The 16,909-nt window shown below is 38.4% G+C and overlaps 1 protein-coding gene across 1 annotated transcript in view; it reads right to left on the bottom strand.

Moving 5' to 3' along the window:
• Positions 1 to 1,388, bottom strand: part of LOC129371592 (plexin-A1-like) — a 260,658-nt gene extending 259,270 nt beyond the window's left edge. Inside the window, exon 1 of the mRNA XM_055048267.1 lies at positions 1,205 to 1,388. The gene's annotated coding sequence lies outside the window, so the exon portion shown is untranslated. The remainder of the gene's footprint in view (positions 1 to 1,204) is intronic.
• Positions 1,389 to 16,909: the final 15,521 nt, after the last annotated feature.

Raw genomic sequence — 16,909 nt, 5'->3', positions numbered from 1 at the left:
CAGGGGTGCCGCCATAAAGTTTACAAAGGGGTGGTTGATTAAATGATAAAGATAATTCAAAGCTTTTTTACAATGGTGAAGGCTGTATATTAATTAGGTGGTGGGCACCAGAGGAGAGTGAGGAATTTAAAATGCTACAAAAAGTGAAAACTAAATTAACAGAGTACATTAAATAAATCAGGGTTTAAGCCAATTTTTAATATGATGTCCTGACCTATAAGGAATACACCAAAAAATAAATATGAAGTAAATCTATTAGAACACTTTTAAACTAATGTTTAGGTTCAAAGTCTCAAGCCAAATTTTGTCATTTCTAAAGGAAGCTCAGCAGGTAGTTTAACATCACTTTCCAGAGCAAACTTAAAAACATCTCACACCTTACAGCCTGATGCATCTCCAGAAAAAAAATAAATAAATAAAAAAACATGAGAGGGAAAAAGATGATGGATGTGGAGGAGATATATGTGGCGATATATCTGCTCCACAAATACCTGATGTGGAGCAGACATATAATTAATTATGAAATTCCCAGTTTCTTCCTCCCAGTCAGTGACAAATTCAAAGAGGTGGTCACCCTGCCTGCCCCTCATCTTAGCAGCGCCTCTGCAAACAAAATAGAAAATTAATTTTAGGGTTTCCAAGTTGGCTGGATGCCTTGAGTGAATTTCCATTTATTCAGCAAACCACACAACTACTTCGATGCACCAAACTGACACAAAACGAGCCCGACAACTCACGTCCATGCATTCTATATTAATACACATCCACTTTGCATACAAATTCCGCAGTGACCTGAGAGCAAAATTAAAGACCCCTCCGCCTCCTGCAAACAACTTGCGAAATTCCAGCTAAAACAAAACTGGAGATGTTCAGTCCTGTGGAAGATCCGCAACCTTCCAGCGTGCGTTACTGGCTGCTTTCGCCCCGTGTGCGCAGCGACAAGCCGGAGCTGCTCGTTCAAAGCGGCAAAGTGCAAAATGTTGAAAATAAAATAAAAATAAAAAATTAAAGGAAAAAGAAGGAAAAGAAGACAAAAAATGTTCCGTCGGAGTAGAGCATGTTGGTCCAGGTGAAAACAAGAAAGCGTCATTCGGGAAAAAAAACATAAGATAAGGAGAGACTGGAGGTGGTGAGGAATGGAAAAAATGATTTAAAAAGCAAAAACAAAAAAAGTAGAGGGTGGGAAAAGTTTGCCTGTACTTACTTATTAAGCCGTGTTTTGTATTATCCCTGCTTGGCATCATTTCTTCTTTTCTTCAGGATGTCAGAGTTGCAGCAGAAGACGTTTCCATTCCCGCACGGCTCTTCAGAGAGCAGCAGCAGCAGCGGTTCAAAAAGCTCAGCTCTGCAGATCCGTGCGCACAGGAGAGCAGCGCTCAGCATGAATGAAACAGGAGCTGCGGCTGGACTCCGGCATCCCCCTGCTACATACGGATGAAGAGGGAACCGGGAGAGAGAGAGAGAGAGATGGAGAGCTTAGTGAACATGCGCCCCCCAGTGGATCCGGTACTTTACATCGTCGGTTGCACGACGCACTTCTGCCAGGCGCGCATTGGTGGCAGCATTGGACCCGTTTCAGTCTGCGGCTCCGTGAGCTCCTTATCCCCTCCTTGTACTCCGGTTTTAGGCTGTCTGACAACAATCAGGGTCTGTGATTGAAGATGCTTCCGTTCAGCTTGACTGATTGCACCTGTCATCTCACAGAGCGCAGATATGTGCCCCTGTTCACTCTTTGTTTTCTTTGCCTCTTGCGTTGTTTTTACATCATAGTTTCCAGGGGCAAGGCTCGGTTTGAGCTTCTGATTTTACAGTAAAAGTAGCCTATAAACACATGGTCATTAACATCATATTGCAAAAGTATTCATACCCTTTGACCTCCTTCTAGTTTGTCATGTTAACCACAAATTGCAAATCTATTTCAATAGGATTCTACATAAGTCAACCCAAAGTAGGTACACTATGATTTATTCAGATATTCAGGCCCTTTTACTCTGATATTCCCACCTACAGGCTCTGTCAACTCACATTTAAGAATCACTATAAATGGAATGTAAGACCCATATCTACACAGAAATGTACAAATTACAGACTATTGGCAATAAAATCCACGGATCAACTGCTCAGGTAGAATAATCTATTATGAAAATTAGAACTGTTGGCTGTACTCTGCACAAATATGGTTTATGAAGAAACTGTAAGTGGAAAAAAAATAGTTGAAGGAAAGCCACACCGTGGCCAGAAGATCAGGCCAGATTTGGTTTCAGGAAACTGCAGTGCATCACCATAAATGCATCATTCCCACAGTGAAACGAGGTGGTGGCAGCATCATGCCTTTCTTCAGCTGGGACAGAAAGACTCAAGGAGGGAAAATACAAATGCATGCCACACTTTAAAGAGTTGTATTCACAAAACATTTTTAAAATCATGTGTTTCTTTCCACTCAATAATCATGTACTTCTTTGTGTTTACTTTATAAATTCGAACGAAATATTTTGAAGTCTTCACTTGCAACGTGACAAAATGAGAAACATTTCTAAAGCTCTGCTTGAACAGAAAAATATGTGCAGCTCGGTGCTTGTGAGCATGCCCACTCTGTGTGTGCCTGCTTCTTTTCAACAGCATTTAATGCTGAAGGTCAGCTTCCCTCGTCGAAACTCAACAAATCATCTCCATCAGCAGTGCTGGCCTTGTCTCTTACCTCATCAAACATTTGTGGCTGGCCATGTCTCATTTAGACCAAGATGACTTTTATTGTTTTTCAGGCCATGAAAGTAATGGGAAAAAAGAAAATCAGAAACACTTAAATTAAAAAAGGAATATCTGAATTTTCCTCCTGCACGTGCAACATTATCCACATTACAGGAATTAATGTTTCTGTTGCTTGTAAGAAACAGACACATAGTTTTTGATTGTTGGCTTCCTAGGTGACATCACCAGGATATAAGGTGATTTAATTGTCCACAAAACACTGCTAGTTCACAAACATCTCCACTTCAGTCCAACACTCAGCAGCTATAACCTCACAGAATACAAATAAATCTACAGTTTATCTTTAATTCTTAAAGCTGTAAGTTATTTTCAGTGCTGTGTTTAGAAACATTTGGAAGAAATTGAAAAGAAGGATCTTTCTACAGTCCATAGGGGCCAGCTCTGTGAGACAACCTGCATAACTTACAGACAATCATCCTTAATGCCATCTTAATTGGTATAGTTGAATTTTAAGTGCACATTTTAAAACATCTCTAGTGTTAAGCGCAAATGAATGAACCATGTCTGATCAACCTATTCATTCAAACCATGTTTTACAGTGTTTGGGGTCATCAAGGTCTGACCTTGTTTCACCATCAAAGTCCTAAAGCTTCAGATGCACAAACTGATTGGCCATGCAGAAATATGGAGTCTATACGGTTCCAGAGTCTTGCAGCAATGCATAGGTAATTAAGTATTTTTAATGACCAATCCGATTTATAAACAAAGCAATTATAAATCAGAAACTCCAGCAAAAGGGGGCTGTGTAGAATCAGAGTGGTAATCTCAAACCTAGAGAGGAAGACGGACTCCTGCTGTGTACTTGAGGCGCAGCTCTTCTATACAAGCACAAGATTTTTTTTCCAGCTACTCCTCCCTCATTGGCCAGGACTTTGACCTTTGCAGTCCCCTTGTGAATATTAAATGCTGATATTCCTTCCCATATTAGTGATGACTGGGGAGTTTTTCATCCAGGACAATGGTGGTGTCACGTTCTCTTCTCTGCACACTGAGGAAGAGGATGTGGTTACACAGATGATACATCGCAGCTCCAATTACTGCATGTGTGCATGCTCATGTGCATGCATCTGCTTGTGTGAACATCCTTTCTTGCAAAGTCCCAAGATTTTCTCCTTTTTCTTTCTTCCTTCTTCCTGGTTTTAAAATGTGGCATCGCCGGGGTCTCCAGGTTCATCGCCACATTGGATTTTCAGACTCAGTATGTCATCAAAGGTACATCTTAAGGTTGGTCACAGTTTGCAACCTCCCTTAAGAATAAATATTATTTTGCATATGTGTGTTAAAATATACTGATTCAGAGTGGCTTCATTAACCAAAACCTCTTAGATAATTCAAAGATACAGAGTGTAAGATTAAAAACAGTATTTTTCATTTAAGACCATTTTATTTTTAGTATAAAACCATGCATTAATGTTAAAACAGAAGATAACTCACCCGCTCTACTTAAAACCAAAAATTTACATGTAACACTTTGAAAAAAATATTCGCAGAACTTTTCAAACATTTAGCATTTTTCTCTCTCCTCCTCCATTGCTACTTCCATTTGAAGAATAAGCCTCTTTAACAAGTGGCATTAATTTAACTCTTAAAATGCAGTCATTTTTGAAGTTACTACATGTGAACATGTACTTGTATCTCCCCAGAACACATTCTTAGCAGGTCGCTGTTGCTATCATAGTTACACCAGTAGCATTTCAGCTAAAATGCTACTGAAGGATGCTTTGCACAGGGGTCACAGGGGTCACCATAAATAAAAGGAGTTTATGTCTATGGGTCAAAGTATCAACCATCTTCTGCTTAAAATCGGATGAATTACCTATTTTTTTTTTTCAAATGGGAATATGTTACTTTACAAATGTGATGTATTTAGATAAAATTACATTAAATTAAAATAATTTGAAAGACTGTCTTTTTCTCCTCTTTTTGCCCTTTTTCAACAAAGGTTGTACATCTAATACTTTCTGTTGTAGTGATGTAATAATCTCTCAATAGGTTCTTTGACAAAGTAACCTAATCCACCTTTTAAATAACATTAAATACATCAAACATTTTCTCAAAACATTAATTTTTGCCTTATTTATTATAAGCCAGCTGGTGTTATTTCTTAAAAGGTCTTTTATGATAAGGTAAAGTTAAAAAAAATATTTTCCAATAAAAAAACACAAAAAAACATTCTCGTTAAAACTGTTAGAATATCCGTTTTTACTTGCTATGTTTATCAAAGGGAACGTTCAGTGATATCTGCAGGTCACTAATCATAATTTTACCAAGCAATATGCTATTCATTTGGATATCAAATCAACCCAATGTGTGACCAGAATTGATAAAGCTACAAAGTTCATTATAAACCAGTGAATTGCTCTCCCAACTCCAGAGTCATGACTTTTGAACCAACAAGCAATCCAATGGCTTTTGCCCAGCAGATGAGCTACAAAAATAACCCAGCATTTCTATGAGTAGGTAATCAACTGGAACTAAAAATGAAAACAGAACATTTTTGTTCTTGCTAGTGAAAATAAATAGAAAAAAGACATATGTAGAAATGCTCCTGTTTCTTACGGCTTACAAACTGAATTTATACAGAACTCAGAGGTTCTGTATAAATTCAGAACCTCTGAGTGGCTTTGCTCCCCAACACGGCTCTCATTGTGCGCGGCTCGTCAGCGAGCAGTCGAGCATAGTGTGAATGAAAACGTTTTCCACTTGCTTCACAATCTCTCTCCTTCATTTTCGCGCTTGGCTTCTATCTTTCCCCATCTGAGCCACCTTCCAACAGAGCCTTGATCAACAACGTCCATTTCATTTTACAATCGCCAACCGACGCCAAATCATAATTAAAATCTCCACAGAGAGCTGCCTGCAAAAGAAGCTAATTAGCCGTTAAAATAAAAACTGTTTTTCTGCTGCAGATCTTTTTTTCCTTTTTCTTGCAGAGAGAGAGAGACAGTGATGAGAGAGAGAAGGTGATGAGAGTAGAGCTTTTCTTGACATAAAATCAACTTCCTTTAACTTTTATGTTTCAGAGTCGAGGCCTGTGTATCCGCATGTCAAGCCTACCTCTCTTTTTGTCTTTGATCAATCACAAAATCCTGAATATTTTTGTGATGTTTGATTCATCTGCTCCAAATGCAGCAGCAATTATAAAGACCAAAGTAAAAAGATGGAAGACATAGGCTGAAAGGGAATAAAAAAGTTCCAGAAAGAGTCCATGCAGAGAGGACGTTGGCAAATCAGAGAGACAGAAGAAAAAAAAGGGGAAAGTGGGCGTTTTTACTGCTGCAGCTCAAAAGATGACCAGGCGTCTGTGCTTCTGCTTTGTCCCTGCTTGATCTCTATCTCATGCGTGTTGAACACCCACGCTCACAGCACAGGTGTAACCACGCACACACACAGAAACACACACACAGGGCGAACAAAGGCCACGCTTCCTTCGCGCTTCCTCCTTTTGTCTTTTCTGGAGGCGTCTGTAATTACAGTCAGGCCAGTGATGAGCAGCAGGGGAGGCAGCTGAAGTTACGGCTAACTGGGAGATTTCAACCTTTGAAACTGTACATGTGAGCTGGAGAGAAACGCCAATAAATAGAAGTCAAAGAGAGAGCCATGGAGACGGTCTTTGGTTTAGCTTGTTTCAAACAAATCACACAAATAGGAGTTGTTGCTAGAAGTCTGTAACATCACAACATCTCTGTGCTGCTTTCTTTGAGCAATATATGACCTCATAACCATACAACCCTTCAGCTTTGCATTCACTGGCAGTAGGGGAAATATGAGGCAACTAACGCTGAGGGTTTACATGATGCTCAGTACGAAAAGAGGCTTTACTCTACCTCGCAGGTAGATCATAGGGTGAAGTGGAGGTCACCCGGAATGCTCTAAATCCTCCGCAGGATCAACCTAATACTTTTCCCAAAGTTTCCTTTTTTCATCTGATGGTTGCCATACCTGGTGATGTCAACCCGTGGCTTATGGTTTACTCAAGCCATGGGTAAACCATAAGCCATGTCTCCAACTCTCCTTGTTCATCTTGTACTGAGCCAAATGAAAACAACCTGATCTTTGGACCACAAATCAGAACCTGCTGTCTCCTGCCGGGTCCCACCTATAGTCAAACCCACCTGTGTAACCTATCGCCCCCCCATTATTGTGCTGGATCAGGAAATTCTCAAAAGATTTACTGATGCATGCTTTTTATGTATGATTACTCATCCCCACCCTCTCCAAAAACACATTTAAGGTATCAGAAATGTGTCCCAGCAGGGTGCAGAAAAGCTTAATGGGTTTATTTGCCCTCTTTAAGTAGCATGGTCACAGATGTCACTTCCATTGCAAATGTTACTGCATGGTGATCCTATTCTTACACAAGTTTGAGCCTGTGGGTGGGTAACCAATTAAAACTGTCGCAGGATTTTAAAGGAATTCCCAAAACATTTTCACTTTAAAAGTGAGGCAAAAGCAGCCAAAGTGGATTAAAACATAACGTGAGCAGTAAATGTACGCACTGCTCTGTCTGTAGAATGGATCTGTTCTAAATTAGAGGTGGTGGTCATGATCAATTTAAGACTTCTTATTGAGCTGGAGGAATGGCGGTCCACTTTTCACCATCCCCTGGGAGAAAAGGTCCTACATTTTCTTGATTTACTTATTAGTCCAAGCTAATTAGCAAGTAAAGCTGTAAAGTAGTTGATAGTCACAGGATTTGTCCACCTTGACTCATCTCACTTAAATCTATCAGCCAACGTATATCACTTCCTTGCAGAGTTTGATTACATGTTTAGATTCAGTGAAGGCCGGATGAATCTAAACATCTTGTGTGTTTTCTTCTTCTATCTCTCTCTATTAATTGCACAAAATACACAGAAGCTGTATGAGCTGAGGCCCCACCAGCCACATCAGTTCTGCAGGCTGCACCAGCTCAAAACCATTTCATTAAAATTATTCAAAAGGTTTTTTACATATTTTTTGAAACTGTTACTATGTTGTAAAAGGATGGTATGAGGCAGATAATCAACAGGGGAAAAATGACAGATTATTGGCTACACCACAACTCCTTCCTAATAGTCTGCCAGGAATGCTAGTTAGCTAAGACTAGTTAGCATAGCCACTGATCAAGACAGACAAACGGTAAGTCGTTTTCCACCGTTAGCACATTTAGCAGCATACACAAGAATGATTGACAGCTGCTTTTGACCGGAAGGATTGCATTTCTTCAGACGGCAATAAAAGCACCGGGACAGGGTAAAAGATGTAGGTTTTCTTTGACAGATTATCTGTCTCAGATTATACTGTAATGTTATAGTGACAGTTTTAACAAATATGTAAACAAATGTACATGTAAAAAATATAGTTACATACTTATATAACTATGTAACTTATAAAAGTTACATACTTTTACAAGTTTTTTTTTCCAGATTCTCAGGAATCTGGAAAAAAAAACATATTAGAACAGAACTATGTTTACAGACTTTGGGTTGAAGAATCTTTTCGCTCTACAAATATCAGTGTTCTGCTGTGCTACCAAGGCTATGGCTGATTGAGCAACAACTGAAATATTCAGCAAATTAACTACCATGAATTGGTCATGGTGAAGTTTCTTTTCGAATGAAATTTCCCTCATGTTTGGGTCCATCTGGCCTCCAACATGTGCAATTATTTCTTCAGGAAAGATTCAGCAAGCAGTTCAATAGCATCCCCAATCTCTCACTGCTCCTTTTCCTCATGTGATAATGCTCCTCCTCCCTGCGATACCATGCTTCCTCCTTTCTCCCTGTCTCTTTATCCCCCTCCTCCTGCTCCGGACCAATTTGGGGTGGCGAGGCGATGGTTATCTAAATGCAAAGTGATGCTGTAATAGCACTCAGCGAGAAGGCATAAACGACTGGTGAGACCTGGAGATAGAAGGATGGGGGCAGGAGGGGATACAAAAAGAAAAGGTGGGGGGAAGATAAGAAGGCTATATGGAAAAAGAAAATGAGAGAAAGAGGAAAAAAAATAACGAGAGGAAAAGGCTCTAAGTCTGAATATCTGAAAGATGTATGATGGTCAGAGGGAAGAAAAGAGAGAAAAGTGGGAGGCTGTAGGGAGAGTGATACCAAGGAAGAGCCGAGGGATAAACATAAAAATATCTACAGGTATGAATTATTCGCAAATATAAGAACAAAAATGGGGAGTAGAAGAAGATTAGAAGGAAATTGAGAAAAGCAGGAATGGGATGGAAAAGCATGAATAGTGAAAAAAATAGAAATGTTTGTTCAATTGCAGTTAATTTCTCATCAGATATTTTAAAACCCTTAGTGTCTTCATTAAACCCTGGTTAGTCTAGTTCAACACTAAAGTAGACTTTTACTACATTAAAACCACCTTGATCTCAAAAAGCATTGCTGCAGTCTATAAAAATGTGATGTTGACATTTCACAGCGTTGTCATGTTTGCAGCAGGTGGTTATTTACAAAGAAGTCAACAATTGCAGAAGAAAATGAGACAACAGGGAAAACACCACCAGTGTCACCAGCTGTGATTCCATTACAAATGTGTGCAAAACCTTGCCTACGCTAACAGTCCAGCGTTTTAAACCTCCACAAAGAGGCTTGAAACTAATTCCACTAACTCTACTAATGTCCACAAAATGAAATTTCATAATTGCAATATTTCTATGTCATCACACAATTACAATCCCAAATGAATAAGTTTGCTCATGTGATAAGCCACTAAAAAACAACACACTTTATCCTCCAACTACTTCCTGTCTTCTTCTTCATGGGTTGTACCAGTAGCAACATCTGATTGTTTGTAAAGTGAAAAAAGGGATTCAATTGCAGGTTAGTGAATTAAATCAATTTCGATACATACAAAAAAACAAAAACCAAAACACATCCTGGAGACAAAACTTATCAACTTCAACAATTATGTGGTCAATGGAAATCAGCTATCAGTGGAAGCGCATCACTAATTGCCTTCCTGTAGGAAACACTGAGAATTCCAGTTGGAGTATCCATCTGATGTGTTATTAAAGCAATGCACAAAGCAAAAATAATACGCATGGTTTTTGTGAAAGCTATTTTTGTATGAAGATGATTCCCTTTTCAGTACATGTTTCATGCAGGAAAATTAGCGGGTTGGACATCCTCCAACTTTTATTTCCAATCAAATAAATATTAACGTTGTTCAAAGATATTTCAAAACAGCAAGAACTATAATGTTGAGTATGAAAAATTTAAAAATAGCGCATAGCATTTTCAATCTAAAAAAGCACGCAAGGAAAGCAACTGAAAGGAAAGGAACAAGTACCAATACTGAAATCAAATGTTCTCCTAAATCATAAATGAACTCTCTGAGAAAGATTTTCTGTGATCAAGAGAATGGGACGATTAGATATGAGAAAGTGTGTTAAATCAATGCTTTTAGAGTTAGATTCAAATCCTGCTAAGTAGGGAATTAGTCATGTGAAATCTCTGTGACTAACTGTGTGTGCTCCCTTTAGTCCTACAGACTTGAAGACTGGCTGTGAGCCTATCTGCTCAGCTGGATGTCTCTCCTCGACAAAACCACTACAGGAACTACTACGGCCTTCACATTTTTATTTTTCTTCTGAAGAAAGAGAAATAACTCTGAAAGCATTAATGTGTGTTTTTTTGTGTTTAGTAATTTGATGGGTCTCCTTAGAAAACTATCAATTCCTAAAAGCTGTGGTGGTGCAGGGGGTTAGCACACCCCCATGTATGGAGTCTGTAGGCCATATCGCGGGTTCGACTCCAGGAGTCAGGACCGGGTTTGGGCCACATGTCTTCCTCGCCCTCCTTCCTGTCTGCCTACTGTCAAAAAAATAAAAAATATGAGCCAGTAGGTTGATGGGTGATTCATAGTTACTATTGTGACTAGCTACTGACTGTTTTTAACCTTAAACTTTTTTTTCAAAAACAAAATAAAAGAAACGTAAGTGGAATAGAAGATCAAAGTAATTAGATTTCATTTCTAAAGCTGACTTGAAAATAAAATATCTTCTTCTTGTTTACATTTGAGAAATTATTGACAGGGAGGATAAGAAAAAGGAAGCAAGTGAAAACAGGCTTTTGAAGCTGAGTCTGAGTTTCTATCATTCATTTCTGTGCACTTTCCTCAGTTCACCCTTTACAAATAATTCTTCCTCTTACACCAGTGAAGCAGAATTTTATCGGAATTAAAGATTAAAAATAGGAGAATCACAAAGGAAATGAAATGAGGTACAAAGAGGACAAGACCTAACAGTTCTAGACATATGAAGGCTGAGCTGCATTATATTTTCTTCTTCTACTAAAAGAAAAATCCTTGCAGAAAGATAAAACGGTCAGCATTTCGGATGCAGTGTGTCTAAGAGGGACTCATAAGAGAGCAAAGATATGAGGAAGTTCCTGGTGTTTGTTGGTTTGGGGGCAGCGGAGAGTGGGGGGTTATGAGTGGGGGAAACATTACCAATATTCTCTGGAAGTGGAACTGGACGAGATGAAAATGAAAAGAAGGGGCAATACGATTATTAGTCTTCTGCACAATATTTAGCTTTTTCCTAAATCGCCTTTCGTGACATCTCGAATTGGTTCTGCAAAGCCAACTCCAACAGGAAAATACATTCTTCTTTTTTTAGTTTGCTTCAACTCAAGCGTCACCTCTTAGCCTCTTCTAACAGGCTGTTTTGTCAGTGTACATTGCAGCCAAGATGGCAACATTAAGACTATTGATTTCTTTTTCTTTTTTATTCTTCGATCATTCCTTGGGATTAATCCAAAACATCCCCCTGCGTTCTGCTCTGCATTCTTAATTTCATGCCTGCCTCATACAGACGGGGCCATCAGGAAGTCTCCACCTATCGACAGTTTCTCCTCCGGCAGACGTACAGCCGCTGCTGTTCCGCATTTTGACAGGAGGCGATTTGACAGCAAGGTCAGACTTGCAAATAAGCGCTTGTGTTTTCATTTTATTTTTGGCATTCTGGGGGCATATTCATGAGCTGTGCAATGTCCTAACGTAAAAAAGATGCTATTGATTTCCATCACAGCAGAAGGAGAACAGCTGAGTGGGAAACCGACCGCACTACACGGGAGCGATGCGGCGCGATATATGATTATCTCCAGGTTTAATGAAGTTTATCAGGATATGAATGGATATAAATTTTCATCGAGGACTATGGGAGAAGAAAGTGTGTTGCTGAAGGAGACTGTTCATTTTTCCGGAGGATGTGTCACATTTTTCAAGCAGTCTGTGACATGAACTCTTCTGGTGACTTCTCAGCTGTTAAAGATTGTGGAGAACACTTTAGATTTACTCTCCCCCCCCCCAACATACTTTATGTTTGCAGCTTTAGACGTGGAGAATCTGGTGTTACGTTACTCACAACTAATTCTATGTTCTGAGAGCTCAAATCTAGGAAAAGGGAAGTTACACAAATAGTTATTTTGAACTTTTGTTTTTCTTTGTGAACCTTCACAAAGCAGCACATATTTGACAAGTAGATGTTGAAATTTTGCATTTTGAAACCTTTGGCTAGACAATAGCAATAAATTCAACAAAAGTAGCCTTGAGGGAAAAGTGGCAAGAAAAAAAAAATCATTGTTAAAAGAAAGCCAAAGGTACAGCGAGCTATTTTTTGAAATGCTGTGATGGGGACACTGAAAATGAAATATGTGAACAAATGTATTCAGAACTCAGTTGTTAAAGAAACATATTTGTTTCCCAGTAATACTAAAGTTTGTTGCCGAAATTTGACAAAAACACAAGAAGTTAAAAGAGCTTGAATGCTTGTCTTTCTTGAAGATGTTAACTGGTTTAAACAATAAAAACAAACTTTATAGGTTGAAAGAAAATCCTTCACAAAACTTTTTTTGTCATATAAAGCTAACAGAGCTCTTGTAATCTTGTCAAGTATTCAAGAAATGTCTTTTTCCTTTACTTTTGAACAAACCTCTCAAATTTCAAAGGAGTTTCTGTTATGCACAAAAAAATTGTGGTTTAAAACTGAGCACTAAAACCTTCAAATTTTTCCTAGCTATCTATGATGGATCATCACAGTTTTAACCAATGCTTTGAAAGAAATTCTCAGTGGTGTAGTTTGACTTCTATTACCATTCACAATAAACTTTTAATCTGGCTCAGTCTTTTAAGGGCCAAAACAAATGCTTCTAGGTTTGTGGTGTAGGATGTTGGTGTAAAACAGAAAAATATGTAATTTTTCAAATTAATACCATATTGTCTGGACTATAAGTCGCACCGGAGTGTAAGTCACATTTTTGAGGGACATTTATTTGATAAAATCCAACACAAAGAGCAGACATGTCATGCTGGAAGGCAATAAAAATAGAATAGAGGCAACAGGCTGAATAATTGTACTAACGTTACATGACAATGAACTGAGAACATGCCTGGCCTGTTAACATAACATATTAAGAGTTATTCAGATAACTATAGCACAAATAGCATGCTAGCAACTTTACCAAACCATCTATGTCTCTAAATGCAATGAAATCTTTGTCCTTGCTGTTGCTTGTACACAACTCTGAAGGTAGAATAACACAGGCCTCCTGCAGTTCAGTGTGAAAATAACATGTGACAATGATATAATGATGTGTTCATTTCCACATAGAAGTCACTCTGGAGAATCAGTATAAGTCGCAACCCCGGCCAAGCTATAAAAAAAAACTGTGAATTATAGTCCGGAAAATACGGCACTAGTTTTCCTATATCAAAAAACTAATCAGTAAATCTACTAATCAAAATTAGTAGATTTACTAAGGCCTCTTATTACAGTTTGAGTAATTGTAAACGATTGTATTATGATAGAATAGTTTTGTTTTGAAAAAGCAAATTTTGTCAGGAAAGTTTGACTTGCACATTTTTGACTGAGTTTGCAATTTTACGATAATAAAACATTTCAGCATGTCTTAGTCTTATAAACGCACAATATGATTCCAGTTAGTTTTCCCCACTAAGTACAGTTAATGAAAATGTCTTCTCAGTTTCAGTTTTGTTAGTTTCCGTAAGCTATAATAACCTTGTCAGTCACATATAGTTGTACAAATGTGTTAAAGTAGATAGAGATGACTTATACCACGTTTCCATTAGTATTTAAATATTATAAAACTGCTCACCCAGATCTTGAGGTTTTGTTTGTTGTTGTTGTTCCTTAAAATTGTTTGTTGGATCATCATTCCATCCTGGAAAAAGACTTTAAAACTATTAAAAGTCAAACTCATTGACATGCACGTCCGTGATGAGCAGGTGAGATTCTCTCAGGATCTGTATCAGCCGTCTCTGTCAATCTCCTTTGACTTCCACTCTGCATATCAAACACCTCTGCGACTCCGTAACGTAAATGATTGCACCCCAAACAGCAGCGGGACTGACTAAAGCTCAGTTCCAACTCCTACATGAACAAGCTGATACATTAAGAAGAAAGTCTGACCCTGTTTAGCGACCTGAAACTGACTCATCTTCCAAAATTGCCTATTTTAAACCCGACAAAAGAGGAAATGAAAGAAACTAAACCCTCTCTCTGTGTACTCTTGCCTCAGTTTTCCTCCGGATATTTAAGGAATGATTGGGAGTTGTGAGACTTTAGCCACTAAAATCTCTTTGGGAATCTGAGAGAGAGAAAGAAAAAAATAATAATATCCCCCTAAGGGCAACCCCTGTGAATTGTTGCAGAAATTAATCCCAGTTTTCACCCAATTCCACCACTTGCCCCCCAGCTTGCCTTTTGGAATAATTCTCTTTCAATTATTTCTCCTTCCTTTTCTAATTCTTAGTCCACCAATGGAAGCATCGGCGGCGGCAAGAGAAGAGAGGAGAGAAGTGAGTGCTTCATTAATTGCTCTGATGTGGATTAGATGTGAGCATCCTCCACCCCCTATCCCCCAATCACATTTCAATTAATAACAGTCAGCCAGGCATCGCCTCGAGATGTGCGAGCAAGATGATTGGCCTGTCACTCAGAGCTGCTAGAGAGCATTTGCAATTTGTCACTAGTCTCCTCTTTCTTCCTTTGCTTTGCGCAATCACTCACTCTTGTTTGCGTTTGAAAACATTTTTTCTCTCGCCTCCCTTCTGTCCTCTCATTCCTCTTCGGACATTTTTAACTTTTTAAATTATAACGTGATGTGACAGCTATTAATTTTTTCCCCACAGTAAACCACGACCTGCATGTCAGAATCTGTGAATGCTGTGTGTGTGAATGTGTGTGCGTGTGTGTGTGCGTGCGCGCGTGCGTGTGTACACCCAACAAGCTTAAAGTGAGGAACACAAATACGCTGAAGAGAGAAAAATATATTAATTCAGTGGGTTTTTAAGAAGAATATATTGAGATTAAGCTTTGATAGCCTTTTCAAATGTGGCATTAAGTAGCTTGGGAATGTTATTATTGATGCTCTTCACCATAAATTTCACTTTTGAGTTCCCTCACAAAACTTTTGCATTCTCTTGCAATATGATGGTCTTTTGCTGGTCTATTTTGTACACAGTCACAAATCTCAATTTAAAATCTCACATTTAAACTGAAAATCAATTTATTCACTGCACGTTTGTCTATTTGTGAAAGGTTGAGATGGAACGGCACATGAAAACATCCCTTTAACCACTCAGACCATCACAAGAAACAATCCAAACTGTCAGATGACTGATTACCCAATAATAACTCAGAAATAGTCCAAATAGTTTGGCTGTAGTTTTCCTTTCCTACTTACTGAAAGCTTCTGTTTATGTCAGAGGTTTGTGGTGCATTTCTATCCTAAAGAAAAAGATATAAAACTTCAGATATTTCACGGCATATCAACATACAAGGAAAAACCTCACAAAAGCCTTATTATAGCAGAATTACTTAAGGCTTTCTTATCATACCAAAATATCTTCAAACTTTCTCAGTTGTTAATTTAGTTACATTTTGCTTACTTCATTACTCCTATGAAACAGATAAAGTTACTCAATAAATTTGCTTATGTTTCAGTAGGCCTCTATAACAATAAAAAGGAGATAAAGCCATCAAACATAACTTTCAGACGTCCTTGGACCTTTTGCAGAGTCACTCTTCAAACAGAAAACATTTTCTTCCTGTATTTGAAATTGTGCATCTTGTCATTTGAGTATGCGAATATGTTTCGAAAAGCTTCCGCAGCATTCTTATTCAATTCTATACGTTCTCCTGCTGCGTTCAGTTTGCATCTGCTTTGCATTTTGCTTTAAAGCTCGTGCTGAAAACAAGGAAACTTGGCTGTGATACTAGTGTGAAGTGTCAGAAGTGCAGAGCGCTCAAGTCAAATGTATTAAGAAGATCAACGCCTCATGTGTCAAAGGGGTTTGAAGGCCATGTCATGTTTACTTTGACTTCTACCGGTTTCAATAAGTGGTTAAAAAAAAGAAGAAGAAAAAAAAGAAATTTGTCAAATTTAATTTGGTGTAACTCTGGGGTTTACCATTCTGCTGACATTGCACCCGCAGCAGTAACAATCTGCTTTCTGCTCTCCATTTTCCTTCTGCAAAATTGCAACAACAGCCAGCGGCAGGATCCGCGGAGGTAAAGAACGGTTTTGACAGTCATTCTAGTGAACATGCCTTGGAAATGGATTTTCCCACAGAACTCAAAATGGAAATGACACAGAGACAAATCAAGTTTTGTTGTTTTTTTTGTTTGTTTGTTTATTGAAACAACTACCCACTTGTGACCAAAGCTGTATGCTTTCCAACTGCAGCAGATAATCACAAGACAGACAGGAAAAAAATATCTTCACAGTTTAACTGGAAAAACTAAGTTGGAAAAGTAGATTAGGCTGAATTAAGTTGATTCTGTCAACGAATCAGAAAGAAAATAAAACTCAAAATGACGACAAACAAACTAGCTTGAAAAACTAGTGATATTACCAACTGATTAATGACAATGGATTTCAACCTATCAATAGAGTTCTCTTGTCTGTTTCCCATTTTCAATAAGTACAGTTAGGGCCAGAAATATTTGGACAGTAACACAATATTTGTGAGTTGGGCTCTGCATGCCACCGCATTGGATTTGAAATGAAACCTCTACAACAGAATTCAAGTGCAGATTGTAACGTTTAATTTAAAGGGTTGAACAAAAATATGTGATAGAAAATGTAGGAATTATACACATTTGTTTACAAACACTCCACAT

The sequence above is a fragment of the Poeciliopsis prolifica genome, unplaced genomic scaffold, assembly GCF_027474105.1.
Source record: "Poeciliopsis prolifica strain line A6 unplaced genomic scaffold, Auburn_PproV2 SCAFFOLD027, whole genome shotgun sequence".
In the NCBI taxonomy this organism is placed as follows: domain Eukaryota; kingdom Metazoa; phylum Chordata; class Actinopteri; order Cyprinodontiformes; family Poeciliidae; genus Poeciliopsis; species Poeciliopsis prolifica.
This window is presented reverse-complemented; position numbering and strand designations above follow the sequence as displayed.